The sequence below is a fragment of the Saccopteryx bilineata genome, chromosome 4, assembly GCF_036850765.1.
Source record: "Saccopteryx bilineata isolate mSacBil1 chromosome 4, mSacBil1_pri_phased_curated, whole genome shotgun sequence".
Classification (NCBI taxonomy): domain Eukaryota; kingdom Metazoa; phylum Chordata; class Mammalia; order Chiroptera; family Emballonuridae; genus Saccopteryx; species Saccopteryx bilineata.
This window is the reverse complement of record NC_089493.1, coordinates 211,694,682-211,720,193: the sequence shown is the minus strand read 5'-3', so window position 1 is coordinate 211,720,193 and position 25,512 is coordinate 211,694,682.

Sequence of the window (25,512 nt, the reverse complement as noted above, 5' to 3'; positions counted from 1 at the left end):
AACAAAAATAGTAATTCTAAGATAATGCTTTTATTATATTCCTGAAGAACCAGATAATATTTTTTATTGGTTTTGCAATTCAAATGTTGTCCTATGTTATTATGTCAGGAACTTGAAAGTTTGGAAATATCCTATATTTTACAGCTTGTTTTAATTAATTGATGATATTCCCTCCATTTAAAAAAAATTATTTTTGTATTTTTCTGAAGTGAGAAGTGGGGAGGCACAGAGACAGACGAGGATCTACCCAGCAAGCCTACTAGGGAGTAATGCTTTGCCCATTTGAGGCATTGCCCCATTGCAACCTGAGACATTCTAGTGCCTGAGGCGGAGGCCGTGGGGCCATCCTCAGTGCTTGGGCCAACTTTGCTCCAATGGAGCCCTGGCTGCAGAAGGGGAAGAGAGAGACAGAGAGAAAGGAGAGGGAGAGGGGTGGAGAAGTGGATGGGTGCTTCTCCTGTGTACCCTGGCGGGGAACCGAACCCAGGACATCTACACACCGGGCTGACACTCTACCACATCTCTCCATTCTCAATGGTATGTACAATAATGGAAAGGATCACTACCAATGACAAACTTCAACTGGATAAAAATTCATGACAAACCCAAGAAGAAATATAATTAATATATTTAATAAACAAGTGTCATTTAATAAATAATTGTTGAACTTATTTTGGCAAAAGAAATAATTGTAAGTGTAATTGTAAGTAATAATGATTTAAAAATGTTTTTTCTATCAGCTGTTGATAATAACCATGAAAAGTGAAGCATGGTAGTTTTTCTAAAAATCAGTAAATCAAGAGAATAAGGTGTAATGCAGTGTGTAACAATCTCAGGGCTATTTTATATGAGATGTATTATATAAAGTATGTGAAAGCCATTATCTTCATTACCTCTTCCATGAATATACAGATGATGTGATGTTTCAGAACTGTTAATCTATCACCTATACTAGCCATTAAATCCCAGTATGGCTAAAAAACACCTATGTTACAATTGTCAAAAATTAATAAACCATGGACTGTTTATCCTCTGAATATGTCATAAATGGTAAAAGTTTCGATATATAAAAATATTTTATCTACTGAAACTGTTCTTTTGAAATTTCTCTCATGAATCAGAATTGTAGCCCGTTTAACCTAGAAATTTAAGTAGCAATACATAACACCCTTCTTTGTCATTTTTGCAGCTATGGTTTCCATTCATGTGGGTTTATGATGAATGAAATAGACTTATTATGTAGATAGGCAATCAGACTGGGAATTTTTGTCTCCAAGCTCTTCCATTCTATTCTATGTAAAAAAATTTAGTGGAAAACACTAACTTGAAAACTCCAGATATAGTGTTTACAAATGAAATTAAATATGTAATTAAACAACAGGAATTTTAGTTTGTCAAGTCATGGTATGTGCCAAAGTTGATAGCAATTACCTCTTTACTATATATTACATTATTTAAAGTAAATGATAAGACAAAACCTACTTTCCTGCAACTGCAAACAGTGCACTCAATATGAACAGGTGCTTTTTCAAACATATAACAGTATTCAATGTTTAAATAATTCTGTGAAGTAGGTTGCATTAAGACTTCTAGTTTGCAGAAGAAACTGATACATAAAGTAATTGCTCCAATTAACATAGATAAGAAGTGAGCAACTCAGTTTTCATAGACAAATGGTCTAATCTTGAGTTTATAGTCTTACAAACCAAGTTATATTATTTTCATAGGTATTAATTCTTTTATAGAATTCCTTTGGTTATAGAGCAGTTCCTCAAATAATGCTTTAACGTTCAATGTCGTTTCGTCATAACATTGATTAGGTGCCATAGAAATTTTCCTTTTGCTTATATCAGTTAGCCTATTGTAAAACTGGCTTTCTTATGTCATTTTACTTCAAGTCTCAGAGTCTATTCATGATGTTTAGTGAGGACTTACACTACCCAAAGTATGAAGATATTTATTAACTCTTAGCCAGGTATCTGTATAATTAAATATACAGCATACAATACCCAGTGCCAATTAGTTATAGGAATTTTTTCCTTAAAATATTGTTGTAAAAATATGTCATTAGAGTAACTTGCTAGTACACAGATTTCCCATTTTTGATACCTGATTTAAAGTGTTAAAAACAAAAACTAATACAAGTTAACTGGCTATTCTCAAGCAATTAGCCTTCAAGCACCATGTTACAACCACACAGTCAATGAGAACTCTCACCCACAATCCCAGGTTGAGTATCTGTTGGTAATATGAGATGTGCTACACACCCTCCTCCCACCATTCCTGCCATGCTCTTTTGAAAGTCGGTGACCTATATTAGCTCACAGAGTGTGACCAAATGATATAGAGACCTGGTGTTAAAATGAAGATTTCAGTAGCACAAGACCCTGCAGGGACACAGTTGAGGTAAAGAAACAAAAATCAGCAAATGGTTGGGGGTACTTGGAAGGCCCTTGTCATAAAAGTACAACGTGAGAGAAATGGTCAATAGCTGTACAAATAAGAGGTGAAAGGAAACAAGGCCAGGGTCAAATAGCATAAGTTTGGGTGGATATCAAAATAATAGAAGAGTGTTCTATACTAAATAATATGAATAAGTCTGAAGCAAACTAACAAGTCCAATTAGGATCAAATTTGAGATTAAACTATTTCCAAGGTTTGGGAGAAAATTGAATGTATTTGTGTGTGGAAGAGAGAGACAGGGAAATAATGTGTCAGTCCAATGGAAAAGAATATAAAAATAAAAATGTTCCCCTTTATGAAAAATTGTGATAATAGAAATAAACTCTAGGATTCTTAACTTCAAATCCATGAGGCAGTATCTTAGATACTAGTGTTTATAAACACAGTATATATTACCCTATGAGCATTTTTATATTATGGATTACTTATGCTAAATTTAATTTTAAGTTGCATATTTACCCAGCCATAATTAATTTTGACAATAATGATTACTTACCCCTAATCCTTTTGTACTGTTACCTATTATTCACTCACTTTCTGAATTACAAAATGATCTGTTCTTCAATTTATGATCTCTAAACTTGTCATAACCATTTCTCATATATTAATAGCATTTGTGATGTCTATTAACATCACATGAGGTTAAATGAGGCCAAGTAACCAGTATATGTCTTTCTTATATGGTATAAAGGAAGTAGGTAACATTACTAGGACTAGGATAGAGAAGAAATGGGAAGGAAGAAGAATACTCTATTTAGGTCTTTATATTAAAAATAAATTTCACAATTTATTTCATTTCTCAGTACTTGATATCCACTTGTTTTTCTTCTCTACATTTTCGTTTTTATATGATTTATAGGTTATTGTAACACCAGTATTTCTCAGTGGAGTTACAGTGATATTGCAAGTTATTAGAATCACATAATTCTATTTTTATCAATGATAGTTATGCATTGTAGCAGAAATATAGTATCACATTACAGATAGACATTTGATGTTAGGTATTTGATAGTGTTTAAATTTTACTCTATCACCATTATCTGATTTTATATAATGAATTTGAGAAAAATACTATCAAACAGTTAAGAAAATATGGTATGTTTTTAAATGAGGGCAAAGTTCATCATATATTGGTAGCTATGAAAGAAAAAAATAATTTCTCTGTGGAAGAAAAAACAATGCCCACTCTTATTAAATCATCTTGAGAGATACACTTATGAATTTTTAATAGTATTTTGTTTGATTTTATTAAATAAATATATTTAAGTCATAAACAGATAATTCAAATTTTCAAGTAAATTTCAAAGTGTCTTTTGAAAATACTATTCTTTTATAAAAAATTCAGTTAAGTGTTTTTAAATCCACTTATATCTCTGTATAATTAAAATAAAATTTTAATGTTAATTCTATCATCAAATTTTAATGTGACAAAAGCAAATTGCTTATCTTGTGATGTATAAATCAATTCCTATATTTTGGCAATAATATAAATGTAAACAAAATTATAACTACTAATATAGTTATTTTATTATAATATATTAGTTTATTCATAATATATGGAAACTCTAAACAAAAAATGATGCTAATGCTGTCAGGGTCACTATATAAAAGAATGTTAAAAGGATTAATAGCAGGTTTTTAATATTTATAAATAATATTTTATGCATTTTAAAGATATATAAGTATGCAAGGAATAGATTGGGCATGCTACCCTGTCTGTAAATGGTAACTTTATATATTTAAAGCATATATACATATGCAAAGGGATATATGTATTAATTACATTTGAGTATTTGGAGATAAAAGAAGGGGAAAATGAATGTAGAGTACTGCAAGCATAAGCTATTATTCGGTACCATTAATAGACATGAAGAATGTATATAACTTTGATCTTAAATAATATATACAGAGAAATTAATGTGGATTACATTTTTCCCATGGAGCTTAAAAATTGAATTTACTGTTATTTTTTAATATATAATATTTTAGAGTGGTTCAATGATGTCAAATTGAAATAGTTGATACTTCAAATGATTCTTCAAACCAAATAATTGCATTTTACAGATTTTAAGTTATTTAAAAGAAAGTTGTGATGTTAATTTTGATCCCAGCCACCATAAAATATTTAGAATTGGACTGACTCACCTACTATAAAACAATAAAAAATTAGAAAAAATTAATGAAAAAAGTTTTTTTTAGCGCAAAGATATGATATTTGAGGACAGGAAAGACTATGATAAAAGCACCACAATCACTATTGCTTCTAGCTTGAAAACAGTTTCAAAACTTTGTGGGTAAATGAAGCTAAAGAAGAGTGGCTGTCTCACTGAGTATAAGAAAAGAGATAGAATTTTTAAATTCCTGGATACCAGAAAGTACTGACCCATCTGAGTCATTAAAGAATCTTGAACAGCACATGTGCAGAGTAAGACTCGCTAAGACTTAACAGAAAAAAATATTATGGGATCTGGATCTGATCGGTGACCAAAGACTTCAAGATCACTGAGTGCAGAGAAAATGTTGGTCTTGACTGATCCAGGGTAGAGGAATATAGGTGAACACATTAGATAGTCAATTGACACCAAATTGAGAAAGCAGAAAGCCCATGTTTTAATAATGACCCCTGGCCCTGACCAGTTGGATCAGTGTTAGAGCTTTGGCCAGCATGTAGATTTTGTGGGTTTGATTCCTCATCAGGGCACACAGAAGAAGCACCATCTTCTTCTCCACCTTTTCCCCTTCTCTCTCTTTTCTAGCAAGTTGGCTTTGGGCATTGAAGATGGCTCTGTGACCATCACCTCAGGTACTAAAAAAATGGCTTGGTTGCTAAGCAATGAAGCAAGGTCCCAGATGGGCAGAGCATTGCCCCCTAGTGGGCTTCTTGGGTGGATACCAGTCAGGCCCATGTGGGAGCCTGTTTCTCTGCCTTACCTCTTTTCAGTAAAAAAAAAAAAAAAAAAAAAAAAAAAAAAAATAGAAACGATGACCTCAGCACAGTCTAAATAAAAGCATTCACAGAAGCAAAGTGATTTTCCTGTAACTTAAGTGTCTATCTGAACAAAACTCAAGACTCTTTAAAGGGAGATACAATACAATAATCTAGAGTCTCACCTGACTAGGCAGTGGCGTAATGAATAGAGTGTTAGACTGTGATGCGGAAGACCCAGGTTTGAAACCCCAAGGTCTCCGGCATATATGAGAAAACAATCAATGAACAACTAAGGTGCCGCAACAAAGTATTGAGGCTTCTCATCTCTCTCCCTTCTGGTCTGTCTATCCCTATTTGTCCCTCTGTCTCTGTCACAAAAACAAACAAACAAACAAAAAACAAAAAACCCACAATAACCCAGAGTTTCTAAGCAATATCATAAAAAATTTTTTTAAATATTGTTATACATGTAAAAAATAAAAAAAAATAATAAACCAAAAGAAACAATACAAAACAAACAAACAAAAAAGAACAACAGTTGAAGTAGAACAACAGATGATCTAAATATTGGAATTAGAAACATAATTTTTAAAATAACTTATAAGTATGATAAAGAATTACAGGGTATGAAATGCATAAATAAATAGGATCATCAGAGAATGACAAGCTTGAAAAGTTAACTTATAGACACATATACACATACATACCCCAAAATCTAATGAATAACAAATACCCAAAGATATTAAAATCTTAATGAAACCCAAAGAAGTTATGTACAAAGAAAATGAAACATTCCATATTATAAAAAAATTTCAGAAAACCAATGTTTAGAAAATGACATCACATTAAAGAGAGCAACAAAAAGACTTACACTTTACTTCTAATTAGACAAAATGGGATCTAGAAAACAAGGCAATGCCATCTGTACGTGCTAAAAGAAAAGAAAAAACAAAAAAAGTGTCCATTGACATTTTAATATCCAGCAAAAATTTTTTATTAAAAATTAAGATAAACTAATGACTCAGGCCCTGGCCAGTTGGCTCAGAGGTAGAATGTTGGCCCAACATGTGGAAAAATTGTGTTTGATTCCCTGTCAGGGAACACAGGAGAAGCACCCATCTGCTTCTTCACCCCTTCTACTCTAGCTCCTCTCTCTCTTTCTCTCTCTTCCTCTCCTGAAGCCATGGCTTGATTAGACTGAGTTGGCCCTGGACACTGAGGAGGGCTCCATGGCCTCCACCTCAGGCACTAGGAAGTGCTCAGTTGCTGAGCTCCAGATGGGAAAAACATCACCCCCTAGAGGGCTTGCCAGGTGGATCCCCATCGGGATGCATGCAGAAGTCTGTTTCTACCTCCCCTCCTCTCACTGAATTAAAAAATAAACAAACAAACAAAAAAACTAATGACTTAGACAAGTAAAAACTGAAATGTCTTCTCACTAACAGTACAACCCTAAGTGAAATACCAAAGGGAATTCTTAATTTGAAAGGCAATAATATCTCAGTGAGAAATTAAATCTTGGAATAGAAAAAAACCCACAATATGGTAGATATATAAATAAATATTCAAGATGATTATTAAGTATTATAATGCATAATATAATTTTTATTGAACTTATTGGGGTAACATTGATGAATAAAATTTTATAGGTTTCAGGTGTACAATTCTATAATACATCATCTGTATATTGTATCATGTTCACTACCCCAAGTCAAGTCTCTTTTCATCACCATTTATCACTCTTTACCCCTCTTGTACCTCCTTCCTCTCTCTTTCCTTCTTGTAATAACCATTCTGTTGTCTGTGTCTCTGAACACAGTAAACTATCAAAATAGAAACAGACTTATAGATACAGAGAGCAGACTGACAGCTGTCAGAGGGGAGGGGGTTAGAAACTGGGTGAGAAAGGTAAATAAATTAAGCAAATAAAAAAGTAATATAATATTTTTATAATTACTATATTAATATTATAAGTATTATTATATATAAGTACAAATTATTATATATACATGAAATGTATAACATTACATGTAAGCATACAAAAATTTAGTTCTACGAGGAATTATATCTAAATATGAGAGGCAAGGTAATTCAGCTTTCAGAAAATAATAAAAAAAATTATTTGATGTTTAATTAGCAAAGTTTATTAAACAAAACACAAAATGTGCTTCCTCTAAAGAAAAGACTGACATAATATGTTTTATTTCAATGTTCATCAAAAGACACTATGAGAGGAATACAATATGACCTATAGTAAAGAAAAATAATTTAGCCCCCTAAACAGTGTTCATTTAAACCTCTTACAAATTACTCATTAAAAGGTAGCTAAGATTTTTGAACAGAAACAAAAAACCAAAATCTACTATACCAAATAGACATATAGTTTCAATTATATTAATACTCAGGAAAATGAAAATTAATGTTACAATATTATAATACTATACACCCACTGACAATACTTGCTGGTGAGAAGGTGAGGAAATAAAAACTTTCTAAGTGCTATTGGGAGTATATGCCTGGGGCAGAGGCCAAGGAGCCATCCCCAGTGCCCGGGCTATCCTTGCTCCAATGGAGCGTCGCTGAGGGAGGGGAAGAGAGAGACAGAGAGGAAGGAGAGGGGGAGGGGTAGAGAAGCAGATGGGCGCTTCTCCTGTGTGCCCCAGCCGGGAATCGAACCCAAAACTTCTGTACGCCAGGCCAACACTCTACCACTGAGCCAACCGGCCAGGGCCAGATTCAGTTTCTTACTACCATAAAAAGAGGAATACATGAAAGCAACCTCATTTTTAAAAATAGTATTATTTATTTGGTTTCTTACTAATTGTTTTTACAAAAAAATGCTTATTTTTTTATCTAATAATTATTGAGTAACCACTATAATGGTATTAACAGTCAATAAAGTGGCAGTGGGAAAGCTCTACCAGTATAAAAGAAAGGAATATTTTATCATTGATAGTGTATAGAACTGCCACACATAGAAATGGACTCATCAAACATTTATTGTTGTTTTAACATTCTCTACAAATAATTTTCTCACCTTAACCTCACATTTACCACTGGGTAATTACATGTGCACACTTGTATGTGTATCTGGCATTTATCAACATCATTTGGATCACAAAAATATTTCCTATAATATTGGCAGGCAATAGACCTGAGTTACAAAGCACAAGTAAGATCTGAGTTAGCACCATTTGATTTGATTTCAAATGCTTGTTTCTTGTTCTCCATTATGTTATCTACAACTATTTATATAATTTGAACCTTTATATTCATTTAGATTCACAATCCCAAAGACATTATTTTTATTCCCCTCCCTCAGTTCATTCAGTTCATAAGCATTTGGTTGGGATTTACTATTTGCCAGGTTCTGTCTTGTAATTGGAAATGCAGATATAAAAAAGACATTATCTTTTGACGATCAGCTTTAGTTTATTAAAAATGAAACTGTAAAAAAGAGAAAGATAACAATCATTTAAATTTAACATATCTGTGGTAATTTTCATAGTTAAATTTCCTCCTTTAATAATTTCTTCATTCTCACTGATCTCACTATTTACCATTTGTTATCCTTTCCAACCCAAAAAAGTGAGTATTCATTTAAATGTGAATTACTGTCCATATGTACATTTCTGATTATAGTTTTGTTTGGTTTGGTTTGGTTTGGTCAAGAACTGTCAGCTAATCCATTCTCCAGCTGAATAAAAGCTAAAGAACTGCGATTGCTATTAAAATGTATCAGACAATTTTTCCAGTGAAAGCTTCAGTACTGTTTGTAAACTGTTTGTAAACAGTTTGTAAACTGTTTAGTCAATCAGAAGTTAACTCTTCAGTGCTCCAGGATACTCAGCTTCTTTCTTGGTTCTTCTCTTAGATCATAACTCCTAGAAGACAGGAACAAAGTCACAATTAATTGTTGTATTTTCAAATATTGGTCTTACTACTTGTTCATATTAGGAGCTTATTAAATAACATAGCAAGGACTTCCTCAAAGAAGTGGGGCAGAAGTGAAAAAATAGTACTGTAACTTTTTGAAAACAGTGCAGTAATTTTTTAATCAAATTTCTAAATTTCTCATGGTGATGGATACAAATGCACTGCTCTCCTCTCATTCACTTTGTTAACCAGGATGGGGTTACTAGAGGTTATTTAGCATTGATTACTTAAAGACCAAAAATATTTTGTTCTGTCTTTAGAAAGATTACATTTGTTAATGCTGTTTCTGATGTAACATAAATTTAAGAAAATAAAGTAAAATGTGAACTAATTCTCAATGTAAAAATGTCACTAAAAATGTACTAAAATATTAAAATTAGTACATTAAAAATGTACTAAAATATTATTTCATATTGTTTCAAATCTTTTAGAATAGACACTGGAAGATATGGGATTCTAACATTAAAATTCCAGCACAAAAGACAAAATTAAACATTTCTTATGTGTTGAAGAGATGTTAATGGCTTCTCTGTCTTGTGGAAAACTGAATGTCTGTCAGATGTAATAGCTGTGAAGCAGAGATTTGGAGAGACAGATAGGGGATGACTCTTCAGAAAAATCACAGTGCTCTCCTTTGCAAATTCATCTTGAGTACATATTTGTTCAGCCTGATTATCCTCTCAGAATTGCCTTTTAGCCATAAATCTGATGAGAAAGCAAAGTCAGTAACTAAAAAATGCCTATCAAATGAAGAGTTGAATAAAAATCACTCAGAGTTCATTCATTTTAAACCAGTGTTGTATGTGAGTATGTGGGGCAACTTATTAAGATTTAAAATGCTATGAAATAATATTTTAGTATATTTTTAGTGATATTTTTACATTGAGAATTAGTTCACATTTTACTTTATTTTCTTAAATTTAAGTTACATTAGAAACAGCATTAACAAATGTAATATTTCTAAAGACAGAACAAAATTTTTGTGGTCTTTAATCAATGCTAAATAACCTGTAGTAACTCCATCCTGGTTGACATAGTGAATGGGAGGAGAGGTAAATTCATTCTGAATTTATAGCATACTGTTATCAATATAATTGGTGTCATCTCTGTTTACCCTCAGTATTGAAAGAAGGCTATGTTTTTTAAGATTCTAATTGTTTGCCCCAAAGTGTTTTATTCCAGGTGTTGTATTAGAAAATTATACATTTTTACATATTTGAAAGGATTATAAAATTATGTTTAAAATGTATTTTTCCAAAGCTTATATACAGAAAATTATATAGAAGTATCAAGAAAAGTGGCTTATAGATAACTCAGCCAGAGATCTATCATTTATCTATCTATCTATCTATCTATCTATCTATCTATCTATCTATCTACCTACCTGCCTACCTACCAATCTTATAAATTATACCCTTATTTACCAATCATTGTAAGAATTTCTCAATATTAATCCATAGTCATTGTGTTGCAGGAACAAAGGAAGCGATGCTAGGAGGACAAAGATAGACAACGTGCTGGAGAAAGAGGATTTATTTGCTGGCAAAGCAGCGTGACCAAATAGGCACCAAGACACTAGCACCCCTAAGTTGGCTTTCCTGAGTCTTTTATACCTTTATCAGGGACAGATTTAATGGTGGGCATACCAGGTGCACGTGCTGGGCCCCGACTTTTGAAGAGCCCCCAAAACACCAACTTTACACTTTCTTCTAATGACACCAAGTTTGGTTTCATATGTGCAATTTTAACATTAATAGTACGTAATATTTTTTATTTATTTAAAAATAGGGTTAAATGTATTTTTATATTCCCTGTATCTCTCTTTTTTTTAAGGGGTCTTTTATTTTCTTCTGTGCCTCGAGCTTCAACCAATCTTAAACTATCTCTGCCTTTTACAGCTTTCACGTGAAAAGTGCCTGAGCTCTCTGTCCGCAGACTTACATGTACCTACCTTGTGTCTTTGGGAGGGGAATGAGAGGAAGGTTCAGATTGTTTGTCCTATTTACATATCCTGTTTTCCTTGCTTGTGTTGCAAGTTATTTCAGGAAGCTGATAAAGGTGCTGCATGGATGTGCTTTGTTACTTTTTAAACTGAATTAGTCAACCTTTCAGGTCCTTCAGTCCTTATTCCTCCTGAGATTTAAGAAATCTTTCTATGTTGGAGTTTTACTTTTCTCACCTGGACTCTGAGGGAGCATTTGGTAGTGGTGCATAAAATAAATGTGGACAGTGGTTCGTTGTTGTATTATAGCTCTGCCATGCTCTTTAGGCTGTTGACCAAGAGTGGTAGCAAACACAGGCCAACTAAGCAAGACTCCTTTTATTAGGAGCTTGAACCTCCTTAAAGCAGAGGACCTTCCTTAAAAAGGCTGTTGGGGTTCCATGCATGCCAGACTTGTATTGGCACATGTGCTAATTTTATCATCTTTTTTATGAGATCTTCAACCACCTGACCTTAGGCACTTATTTGTTGGGAACAATTAGTGAGATTAAACTTTTGACACACTTCTTCTGCTGCCAACAGCCTAAAGCCAACCTGTTTTGGTATATGGCATTTTGCATCTGGGTTTGTTGGCATGCAAGGAAACTTAGAGCTCTCCCGGTTTTATTGGTAATAATACCTAAGACTGCCTGTATTTGGCTAATCCAATTTAGCATGTAAATGGGGGTACAGTATTCTCAAGATCCACTTTCTGCCCAGGTGGTGGGCCCATAGTATTGGATTATCCATCCTGAGGACCACTCATCATTTTTCTATTCTCCTATCTGGAATTCTCTTTTTGCTCAGTGCAAGGGCTGAAAACCTGGCTAGCCGAGCTGCTCTCCTGTCCTAAGAGGCAGGAGGAAGAAGGAAGTTTTCATTATTCCAATTACACAACTCTCTTCCTAATTTCTGGGGAGGCAGATATAGGCCTTGTTCCACAGAGTTGTTTTGGTGCATCCCAATCTAATGCCCAGCCAGGGGTGTGCCAGGCCTCAGCCAATTCTGAAAACCTGGCCAATGGATTATTTTCTGTTTGGTTTCCCTACCACATGCTCTTTTTGGTGGATGCATTATAATATCATTGGCTGAGGCAAGTCAGTTTCTCAACTGATTCAGTATAATTCCTTCCTCCTCCGGGTAAGCAGAACTGTACTATGATAGCATGTTTTAATATCTACTGATTGTCGCCTGACTGGTGGTGGAACAGTGGATCAAGCATCGACCTGGAATGCTGAAGTCGCTGGTTCAAAACCCTGGGCTTACCTGGTCAAGGCACATATGAGAGTTGATGCTTCCTGCTCCTCCCCTCTTCTCTCTCTCTCTTTCTCTCTCTCTCTCATCTCTAAAATGAATAAATAAATAAAGATAATTTAAAAAATAAAATCCACTGATTGTCATCAGAGATTAAGGGGCTGTGGAATTTGACAAAGCCTAAGTGGGAACTAGTTCCTTGGCTTCTCATGGCCACTGATCCCCTATCAGAACACTCACACACACATAGCAGGAGGTTACATTCAGGGAATGAGCTATTTCTTTTGCCAATCTGATGAATACATTTTTAGTGGGTTAGTGTGTTGGGGGCAGGGGCTTGACTGCCTCCTCATAGAAAGATTTGTAGAAATGAAAGACTTGGTTGGGTGGTTTGGCACCTGGCCCTGGTTTATGATTGTAATATAGGAATCTAGTCTCGTTCCATGAATGCCAAGTGTTAGTACTTCTCCAGTCTTCCAGCGGGGGTCCAGATAATTGGTAATAACTAACTTTAAGGGATTGCACTCATAGGTGGTGCAATTTGATAAAAATTACTTTCTTTCTCAGATATACTTTTCTTTTTTTGTGAGTTATCTTTTTCTCATGTTGCCCATAGAACACATGGTCAATACACACAGCTGGTTTTACAGGTGAAACTTTGTGAGAATATATACCTTATTTCTAATATGTAATTTTTCTTCCAGCTGAGGGACTCACAAGTCCTCCTCTTCCTATTTCTGCATGCATCATGGCTGCATATGCATCAAACCTCAGTGTAACTTGACTGGGGTTCCCCTTGACCCTGGTTGGGGCCATTGTTGGTCTGTCTATCTATTTTTCCCACCATCCTACTGCCACTTTTACTTCAAAAACGACTGAGGTGGGAGGATCACTGGGTTTATAGAAGATGTATGGCTGGCTATGTCCTGGGTCACATACTGAATATTGGGTCTGATTATATATACAGATCCCTTTCTGAGTTCCTCCACATTCATAGAAACTATAGATTAGCGGGGTGGTAGTAACTCTCTGACCCTCTTTGGTGATGTGGACACATAATTCACAATCCTCTGCCCTGGTTTTCCTTACCCCTGATAGTCAAATTATAAGGAGCCCCATGATGATGTTCCCCAGGCTTCAGTTGTGCGCTGACCAGCCAGCCCCCGGTTTGTGGCTAGAACAGAGTATGTCATCTTTTTCAGTGTTAGCTTAAAAAGATTGGTGGGTCCATCTCTGCTGTTCATGAGGGTATCTCCATAAGGGTTGCAGGCTTTAGCCAGCTGTGGTGAATTTGGGCAGGTATGCCTTCAACCTTGGCAGCCATAACAGTGGTCAGGATTACAGTGTAGGATCCCTTCCACCTGGGCCAGAGAGGAGCTGGGTTCCAATCCTTGACCCACCCTTGGTTGCTGGAGGAAAAAAGATGGACAGAGGCAAACAGACTTATGGAACCCTTTCTAACAGCCAGTTGAAAATGGTAGTAGCCACTCTGCCTAGAGCTTTCAACTGCCAGTGGAGCATTGTCTCGCCTAGCTCCTGGGAGTACCTCGCAAGCTATATAACATCGAGGAAAGCTTATTATATAATCTCATAAGGTAACTATCCAGTGTTTTTGGATAGGGTACACAGATTTTAAACAATATTAAACGTAAGGCTTGCACCCATTTAAGACCTGCTTTCCGACATAATTTGTTAAGCCCTAACTTTAAGGTTCTATTCATAATTCCTACTTCTCCAAACTCTGAGGTCTGTATGCTGCATGAAGTTTCCAAGTGATGCTCAGAGCCTGTCTCTTGTACGAGTTTAGCCACAAAGTCAGGTCCATTGTCAGAGTATATCGGAAGTAGTAGTCCAAACCTTGGAATGACTTCCCTAAGTAATGCCCTTGTTACTTCCCTGGCCTTCTCAGTTGGGTAGGGTAGGCTTCTACCCATCTTGAGTAGGTGCATACGAGCACTAGTAAGTACCAATAGCCTTGGCTTCTGGGTATCTTGGTGAAATCGATCTGCATGTCTTCAAAGGGGGCTGCCTTATAAGACTGGATACTGGGGGCACTGAGGCACTTGTTTTGCATTGTTCTGATGACATGTTGGGAAGTGCAGGCTGACTTCCTTGGGCAGAGTTGCTAGGAGAGGAATGCAGAAATATCTCCCTAACAGCTTTTCTGTCTTTTCTTGTTCTAAGTGAGTAGCAGTGTGCAGGGCCAGAACTACAGCCAGTCCTAAAAGGTGGGGACTACAACCCTACCATCTGACAGTTGCATCCAGCCATCCTTTAGTTCTTTTGCCCCTTCTTTTTCTATCCATGTTCTCTTCGTTTAGAGTACTGGGGCACAAGGTTCAGAGTTCATGGGATGAGAGGGGTTGTTGTGGCCTTGTGATAGGGCAGAGTAGAGGCCCTCTTTGCCTCATCATTTGCTCTGGGCTTCTGTCATTCCCCCTTTCTGATGTCCTCGGCATTGAATTACTGCTACTAGTTTTGGCTTTCAGACTGCTTTCAGCAGTTGGAGAAATTTCTCCCCGATATTTAAGATCTTTGCCACCAGTGGTCAGGAGCCTCTTTTTCTTATATATTGCCTCATGTACTGCAGAGTAAAAAAGGCAAAATGAGAGTCAGTAAAGATGTTTGGTCTTTTGTCTTCACTGAGCTCGAAGGCCTGAGTCAGGGCGATCAATTATTCTCATTGAGAAGAGGTGCTTGGGGTAGAGGCTGTACCTCCACAATCTCTGTCAGAATTACCACTGCATACCCTGCCTTTCTCCCCTTGAGTTGATGGAGCTTCTTCCATGTACATACAGCTCCTAGTCTGTAACTCTCATTGGCTGGTCTAATAAGTCTGGCAGGCTTTTTAGTATACTGAATCAAACACCTTGAAGCAATTGAGCTGTGGTCCTCCCTCCTGTACCGGGAGTACCTTAGCTGGATTTAAAGTGGCACACACTTCTATTACTCGTCTTGGGTCTTTACATAGTAAGCTCTGGTATTTAGTGGGGCAGCCATTGGTGAGCCAATGATGTCATTTGGCATTTATTAAAGTCACTACATGTGATACCTGCATCTTTAAGTCTTGTCCTAACTTTAATTTGTCTGCCTCTTATACTAACATAGCTATGACTGCTAATACTCTTAAATATGGAGGACCCATTTAATTATTTCTAAATGTAGATAACTGGTATAGGCCATGTCCCTAGATCCTGGGTTAACACACCTACCACCATATTGCTTCTTTTTGAGACATACAGCACAAAAGGTTTTGCTAGATCAAGAAGGCCTAGTGCTGGGACAACTTGCAATTCCTTTTTGAGAGCTTGAAAAGCACAGTCCTGATCAAGCCCCATTCAGGGATTCTTTCTCTGGCCACAGCTGCTATTATGACTGGTCAGCTATTAACACTCGACTTGCCAGTGTCACCAACCAGTCAAGCCAAGAAGACAAATGTAAAACAACTTAACTGCATGACATGTTTCCATTGGTGACATCTTGGTGGGCCTTTCAGTGGCACTTCCTCCTTTACACCTAGTGACCCACATCCAGCTCATGCCCTTCCATTCATGCAATCTCTGCCTTTGGAACACAGCCTGAGCCGGCCTTGCGAAATCAGCATGGAGAGCCACCATGAGCGCACGACCCCTGCCCGTGGGCTCCCAGAGCCAGTGGGACAGCACTTTACACCTAAGTGTCCCCATCCCTGCCCAAGAACTAGCTCTGGCCACCCCTGCATCCTCCGGGCTAGGATCTCTGCTCCCACTCCCCACACACCTCCCCCTACTTCTAACCTGTCTTCCAGAGTGTGATCAGTCCTCCCTTCTGCCCAACGGAAATGGTACCTCTCAGCTAGCTACCCTTGTTTGGTTTGCCTTACTATAACTCAGGCATGCCCCCATTCTCCTGTCCCTCCATTGTCTGATCCTTGCTGGAACAGGACTCCTTTCTGTCCTGCAGAGGTGTCCAAATGGGGAAATTTACCCTGCGTGCTCAGCAGGCATCTACAGGGCAGTTCAGGGGCTCAGCAAAGGAGTTGCCCAAAGTCCGCCAATCTCAGGCATGGTTCCTTCACACTTTCCTGCCAATGCACCAGAAACTTTGTTGCAGGAACAAAAGAAACACTCTTGGAAGACAAAGATGCTCAGACAATGTGCTAGAGGAAGATGATTTATTTGCTGGCAAAGCAGCGTGACCAAATAGGCACCAAGACACGAGCTCTCCAAAAGTGACTTTCCTGAGTCTTATATACCTTTTACAGCTTTCATGTGAAAGGCATCTGATCCCTTGTCTGCAGACCTACGAGTACTTCATGTCTCCAGGACGGGACGGGGCATGAGGGGGAAATTCAGTTTTTATCCTGACTTTTACATATCATGTTTTTCTTGCTTGTGTTATAAGTTGTTTCAGGAAGCTCATAAAGGAGCTGCATGGCTGTGTTTTGTTACCTTTTAAACTGACTTAATCCACCTTTCAGGTTCTTCTGTCCTCAATAAAAACATCAGTTTTTATTACTGAGAACATCTGACTGCATTTATAAATGGAATTTTCCCTGTGTACATTTATATATTTACATTTATATTTTATACATGCAACTGTAATATAAATACAGTGTACACAGATAATATATATGAAGTCCTATATACTGTAGGTCTAATTATTTAAAAGTTTTAAACCAAGTTGTAACTATTGTTCCACATTTTTCCCAGTCATAAACCCTGTCCCCAGTTTTTCACATATACTTCAAATATGTAAGCCAGAGACTCGCTGGGTGACATTTTTCTCCTAGGACACTCCTGAGGCTAGGGACCTGAGGGGTAACACGGATTCAGGTGAGGCTGGAATGGGCAAAGCTTGAACTGTCTTTATGATTTCTGACCTAGGATGGAGACTGATCTGGTCACATCCCCAGAGAGTTGAGGGGCTCCTTTTTTTCTCCTTACAAATAACCTTATTTGTTCTGGATTTCCAGATAGTTAAGAGGTTCTTTCAAATTAAGACCATCTGAGCAGAGAGAAGAAATGAAACATGGTTATCTATTTGGTAACACATCTTCATGGATTTGGATAGCCAGCTTGAAACAAAAGCAGCAACATTTCCCAAGGCCAAAGTTATGCTTTTTCACTTCCCTGCCACCAACACACCAGCACACACACACACACACACACACACACACAAACACATATACACACTTAAATTGGTGCACTATTAGACAACCATTCTTTTAATAGAAGAAACTAGTTTAGCTCACACATCCTACAACTATATCAATTGCATACTCAATGGATTGCTAAAATTTAAAAAAGAACATATTTTTATTACAAACACAAAAAAGAAAAAAATGTTTTAATGTTTGTGGTAGGCAGAACCTTCTAAATAATGTAACTAAGGACAGGACTTTCTCTTTGCCCACCTCTAAGTTTATTTTTAAAATAATCACAGAGGCTTAATTTTAACAATAGAATAACAATGTACCCTTAGAGCAGGGGTCCCCAAACTATGGCCCGCGGGCCACATGCGGCCCCTTGAGGCCATTTATCCGGCCCCCACCGCACTTCCAGAAGGGGCACCTCTTTCATTGGTGGTCAGTGAGAGGAGCATAGTTCCCATTGAAATACTGGTCAGTTTGTTGATTTAAATTTACTTGTTCTTTATTTTAAATGTTGTATTTGTTCCCGTTTTGTTTTTTTACTTTAAAATAAGATATGTGCAGTGTGCATAGGGATTTGTTCATAGTTTTTTTTTATACTCTGGCCCTCCAATGGTCTGAGGGACAGTGAACTGGCCCCCAGTGTAAAAAGTTTGGGGACCCCTGCTTTAGAGAGAGCAAAATGTGAATTTGTTCTCACCTGTTACCTGGTATAATTTATAACATAGTATATTTACAAAACAGATTATTTACAATTTTCATAATTTTTAAATACATGTATTTATAAATTTTTATCATCCTGCATATGTTTCAAAGTTGATAGCCTCCCTGTTATATAAAGCATAGTTAACATAGTATCTGTAAAGCACAGCATTGATTTTACTGGTTTTATATTATATTTTGAAATAGCAGAAGATATGAAAAATTTTCTGGATCAATTAAGATCATGATTCTATTTTTCAGCTCCTTTTGTTATATGAGTTGCAAAGTGACTAGAGAAGATAACCCCTTGTTAGGTCCTGAAAAATTTATGGCACATATGTAAATTAAGAAGTAAACAAAACAGTTTGAAGCATTTTCCTTTCTTAGTGAAAGACATGATTGAAGTCTATGAAAATTTATAACATGATATATTTGTAGTCTTAAAAAATTCTCCTAAGACTTTTAAGACATGAAAAAGTAGATATTTTAATGTCTAATAAGAAGGGAGCGAATAAGAATGGTTATTTTAGCCATTTTAAGATAGGAATAAGAGTTAGAGTTGAGATTTTTCTCTAAAAATGAGACCTCACCTATAAATAGGGATCAACAAAGTGGCAATGAAGGTAATATCTAATGGATGAATTAAGCAAAAAGACAAAAGAGGAGAAAGATTGGCTCATGTATAAGTATTTTCAAAGATCCAGAGTTAACAGAATGTGTACAATAGTCAAGAAAAATTAGATTTGGGCAGAAATGATTTCACTAGGTTTTAAAATTCCACCTTATCATTTCCTCAAACATTTATATATATATATATATATATATATATATATATATATATATATTCTTTAATTATTTATCTTAAGTTGAACCTAATTTTGACAATGATGCTTATACTCTTTTTTTTCCATTAAGTGGGAGGTGGGCATGGAGACAGACAGACTCCTGCTAGTGCCCCAACTGGGATCCACTTGGCTAGCCCTCTATGGGGCATGCTCTGCCCATCTGGGGCTTGCCCTATTGCTTGTTGCTTAGCAACTGAGCCATTTTAGTGCCTGAGGTGAGGCCATGGAGCCATCCTCAGCACCCAGAACCAACTCACTTCAATGGAGACATGGCTGCAGGAGGAGAAAAGAGAGACAGAGAAGTGAGAGGAGGAGGGGTGGAGAAACAGATGGACACTTGTCCTGTGTGCTCTTGCCAGGAATCAAATCTGGGATATTCATATGCCAGGCCAACACTCCACCACTGAGCCAAACAACCAGGGCCTGCTTACACTCTTAAATGCACTTATCATGTAGTAGGACAAGAACATCAGGAATTATTGCACTACTGCAAGTGATTCAAGAATGGTTTTGTTTAAATATTAATATACACATCATGCTGACTGTTATTGTCACTGTGAGGTTAATATTCCTTTCCATTTACCTTAATTCCTTGTCTTTACCTTAAAAAAGATTTAATTTCATTTTTTCATTCTTCTTCCCCACCTAATACTCTTTGAAACTTAACATGCAATTTATTTTACTTATGGGAACTGGAATTCAGTCAGCAGCCTCCTGCCCTAAAACACCATTCATCTCTCTCTGCTGATTCCTGATCTACATCATTATTTTTGCATAATCTCCAATAGCATACAGGAATTAAAAGATAATTAAATGTTCATGATTGCTTTGCTTCTGGAATAGAAATATGTAAGCCTATTTTTGAGAAACAATAGAAGAATTTAAGACTTAAATGTTCAGATATAAAAGAATAACATGATTTATACAAAGATAGATTGATATTTTGTGGTCATAGCCATATGTGAAAACTTTAATAAGTAAAGAGCAGAAAAGTGAGTAGAATAATTTTTTTCAATTAAATTTGTACATAGTTAATATAAGCAACCTATTTTCTAACAGGTTACTCTGACCCCCTCCTGGTTCTATACTTTGTATAACTATAAAAGAACACTACAAAATATAAGCCAAAATTGTCACACACGATAGAAAATAAGAGGTATTAGGAAATTCAACAACTAAAAAGTTAAACATTTAAAATACATGCAATTATTACAGACAACGCAAAGCTGCCATGGCCTGTACAAGATGCATATATGTCTATGCAGATATGCAGATGTATATAATTTCTTATTTGTCTTATTTGATTTCATTTTTCTTTCTTTCACTGTTATATATTTTGGTTAAAGTTTTGAGTTTTTAAAAGTTTTTAAGTTTAATACTAAAATGGGGTATACTTACTTTTTCCAAATCAATCTACTATTGCCTTTTCCCCCTAGTGATTTGGTATGTAGTTCAGGAAAAGAATAAAAAAAGCTATCTTGACTCTGCAGCTTTAGTATTATTGACCTTGTCAAATGTGAGATGGATGACAGAAGAGAACACACATTTTTCATTGGGATAAGCTGATTATATTCAGTAAAGTCGACATTTAAGGATCATTTCTATAATCACATTTAGAGTTGAATCTCATGCTACTCTTGGTAAAGCCTTTCTGAATCTCAGAGCTCTTTGAACTTAAGAAGAAGGAACAGTCTGATCCTTGCAAAAATGCTTAGCAGCCAGAAAAAAATAAATACTGAAGAAGAAATGAACCATAAATTTAGATACAAGAAAAATCAATACAAAATTTCTGAATTTTTAATATAGAGGTACTTTATTGTACCATAAGAGATGTAATAGAAGATTGGGCATATGATATTTGCTCAATTGACTTTAAAAAAATACAGATTTTTTTTTACTGTCCCTTTTTAATAACTTGTATATAGTAGAATTTACTTTTATTCATGGGTTAGTCTGAAGTCATATTCCAGATAAAAATCATACTGTATTCAAAATTACTGTTGATAATCCCACAAATTGGCCTTTGATTTCCAAAACCTGGACTTCAGAATCTGAAATGAATATGCATTTTATTTATGGCTTTTTCTCCTGAAAGAAAAGTGAAGGTCAAAGTTTTGTTTGGATCAATAATGTTCTACCTCTTACTTCTTTTTATCTCTCTGCATCTCCTTTATACCCCTCCAGTCTTCTCCCTTTACTTCTACTTTTCCCACCCTCATTTCCCCCCTGCTCTTATCTCCAAATACTTAACTGTATTTAATATATTTCCTTGCATATGTATATAGTTTTTAAATGTAAATACGTTTAGTGGACAACTTTATTATCTGCTATCAAAACATACAAACCGAAACAAGATCTGATAATCAAATTCTTACAAACCTCAAATTAATAAATTAAAACACTGAGAGTTAACAAGCAAAAAAAATGTTTTCTCTCTCTAGCACATGTCATCATTTATAACAAAATTGAAACCAATTGAAATAAATATCTAAAATATATCTATGATGTCTATGAAGTTAGGTTGGTAAAGCAATTCATTATATATATATATAGAAAATTTAAAACCATTAATATAAACTAACATATTTATATTATAAAATGTAAAAGACACAAAAGGTCCTATTAACCATTTTTTATCATTTATTTTAACCTGTAATTCCAATAAATATCAGGTGGACCAGTGAAAAAGTATTAAAGAAAAAGAGGTTTTTCTTGAAATAACAAAAAAATTGAAAGCAATAGAATTACTTGAAACTGATATGGTCCATATATAAGATGATAGTTAAAGTTCTGTCATAGAAATATTTAGACAAAAATTTGAAAAGAGAAAACTTTGGGCTTTGATGTTTTGAATTCTTTCCAACATAATTTAGATTTCTTCCTTTGTAAAAGCTAGATCTGCATTCAACTTGAAGAGAAAAAAATTTTCCAAAGCAATGGCCTAAGTAAAATTAAATTTTCTTGGCAGAAAAATAAAAACAAACAAACAAAAAATAAACGCTCTGATTTGGACTTTGGGAGAAAATACACTGCTCACAAAAATTAACGGATCAAAGAACATGCAGATACTCCAGTGCTTTCATCCTTTTGTACAGTGCATTTACACCAATGAAATGAAAGTTGGGTTTGCATCTCATTTGCATAGTCAAACAACTTTTTTTGAGTTGTCGTTTGCTTTTCTGATGTTATTATTTAATAAAAAAATAAAATACTTTTTTATAGCTTCATATTCATTTTGAAATATCCTCTAATTTTTGTGAGCAGTATACAATTTCTTACTTGTATGGTACAGCTATGGTATATTAAGTATTTATGCTATATCATGTCCTTTGCATGTATTATCACTTCTCTTACCCTTAAAACTAATGTGTAAATATTGTTATTGTCCTATTTTATGAATGAATAAAAAGAGAATCATGAACATAATGGCATCTAATTGATTATGGTTCCAGTAATAAAATGAAGACAATAATGTTACAGTTACATTTTTGAGGAGTTAAGGGCATTATGGCTAGGGTAGTAACATAAATATCATCAGAGAGAGGTGAGAGTTAAGTTTGATATTGGGAGCAGGCAGAAAGCTGACAAAGAATGTTTGACTGTAGCATAGTAGGATTAATATACACAAAGAAGTCAAATTGAGAAACCCCTTGTAAAGTATAAAGAAGAATTTAAGTTGATGAACTAATTAGTGAGGAGACTTCTAGACCATGAAAAGGCAAAAAAAACCCACACCTATATTATTTTAGAAAAATTAGAAACAAAATGAAGAACAGATTGAAATAAAAATATTAACTAAAGTTAATAACTTGTTTAATATTACAATAGCCAACACATGAGAGTGGAAGAGAATTCTGATTTAATTCTGACCAAGAAGTGTAAATAACTTTTATTATCTCTTGAATTATGACCAATTTTTTTTAAATTTGTTTATAGAGAATAGAAGTATTTTGTAAAACATACTTTCTATTTACAAAATACCCACACAATGAAACTGTACCCCTTTGTAGCTTCAAAGGTAATTTTTTTTTAATTTTATGATATGGCAAGAGGTAGCTCCAACTTTATAGCAGATCAAAAGTTCACCAATGTTATAGACAGTTTGATAACTGTAATATAAAGAACAATGTGCCTGTCACTTAGTTGAAGTTTCTTCTAAAATACAGTTCATACAGAGAAACAGCTAAAGAAAATAAAAGTATGATAGGTCATAAAAGTCAAACAGGACAAAACATAAAATTTTATAACTCATCTTTAGTCAGTCCGGCTGAAAAGTCAAAGAAAAGAAAAGTGAAGATTACTTTCAGTAGCTAAAGAATTGCAATAGTTGACAGTTAATTCTCAGAGCAATTGAAAATTTATGATGGAGGCCATGATAGGTTGGCTCAGTGAAGAGCATCAGCACTGCGCGTGGATGTCCCAGGTCTAATCCCTGGTAAGGGCACACAGGAGAAGTGCCCATCTGCTTCTTCACCCCTCCCCTTCCTCTCTCTCTCTCTCTCTCTCTTTCTCACCCTCCTGCAGCCATGACTCAATTGGAGCAACTCGGTCCTGAGAGCTGAGGATGGCTACATGGCCTCCATCTCAAATGCTAAGAAGAGCAACAGAGCAACAGAGCAACACCCTAGATAGGCAGAGCATCACCGCCTAGAGGGCTTTGCTGGGTGTATCCTAGCCAAGGTGCATATGGGAGTCTGTATCCACCTTCCCTCCTATCATTGAATTTAAAAAAAATGGGGGGGGGAGAAAGTAAAAGAAAATTCATGCTGGAAAGACCATATCTGAAAACACTGTAAAGGCTAAAAGTTGATTGGTTACTAGTGTCACATGCTTGCATGCAGTTTATTCTTTTTATAAAGTATGGATATATATATATATATATATATATATATATATATATATATATAATAAATAAGTAATGGAAAGTATGGGGATTATGAATACATTAGATAGTTTGCAGAAAAAAGGAATATATCATACAACAAACAAGGACAATTCATATGTCACACTCAATATCAGCATGGAAAGAGAATAAAATTGAAAGTATAATGTAAGCTGTTTCATAGTAAAGAAAACTTGCTTATGTGGTTTTTCTCTTTCGTGGGAGATAAAATTTATGCACAAACTGAATAATTAGAATGAGATGATGATAAGAACACTGTGAAGTAAGTTATACATTAAAATGAAATGTTTCATGATTGGAAGTTAGTAGAGTTAGGGTTTAAGAGGTGATGCTCTAATGTAGAATTGGAGGCAGGAAAGAGAAGAACCTACAAATAAGAGAACTTTTTCTGTATCTATATCTTCTTCTACCAGTAGCTGGTTATGGCAGTTGAGTTAACTTGAGAGTTGATTTCTCAAGAAGAATTAAGTAAAATAGTTCTTGCCTTGTTTTCTCTAACCTGTTATGAAGAAAGAAAGTTAACTTAGAAATACTGAGAAAAAACACCAAAAAAACTCCTGATAGTACAATTTCATTTGGCACTATAATTTTAAGCCATATTGAAAAGCTTTGCTTGGTTCAAAACTATTAATTTGAATCTAGACCCAGATTCATGCTCAATACTAATGTTTAAGTCCTCCAACCTTTTGGACAGATATTAAATTTATAATTATATTTTAAATTATTAAATTAAATTAAAATTTAGATGATATTCTAAATTATCATATTTCTTCCTGAATAATATTTAAACAATTTTTAATAATTGCATGTTTTCTATATAATATTATGAAGCATATTGACTTAATTGAAGGTAGCTATCTCTGAGTAGGTCATGACATCCCTGAAGTAAAAGATCCCAAAAATTGCTGTAGTTTTGATTTAATTGATTGATTAGTGCCATGAACCAGTGCGGCTAGTAATCCAGGTCCTGAGTGAGAACCATGTGGAATGAAGAAATAGACTTAGAGAGAAAAAGGATGGGATTTGGATGTCTCTGCACAGCCCATAGCTTGCAAGGCAAGTGCCAAAGCAATGCCCCAGGTCTGCTCTATAATATAGTGCAGAGCCATATGCAAATAAGAAAGTCGGATACAAAGTCACACATCTGAGGCATAAACAGGAATTCCCATAAGAGTGCACCCCCCACCATGCATCAGTCAAGGGTGTGGGGAAGAGCTTAGTCTTAAAAAGGGTGTTGAGATGAGCTTAGTTTTAGAAGGTTGGGGAAGAGCTTAGTCTTAAAATAAGCCTTAGGCTATAAAAACATTGTCAGTTTACAGCCTGTCTCCCACAGATTAGTAATATTATTTTGGTAATATAGTTAAAAAT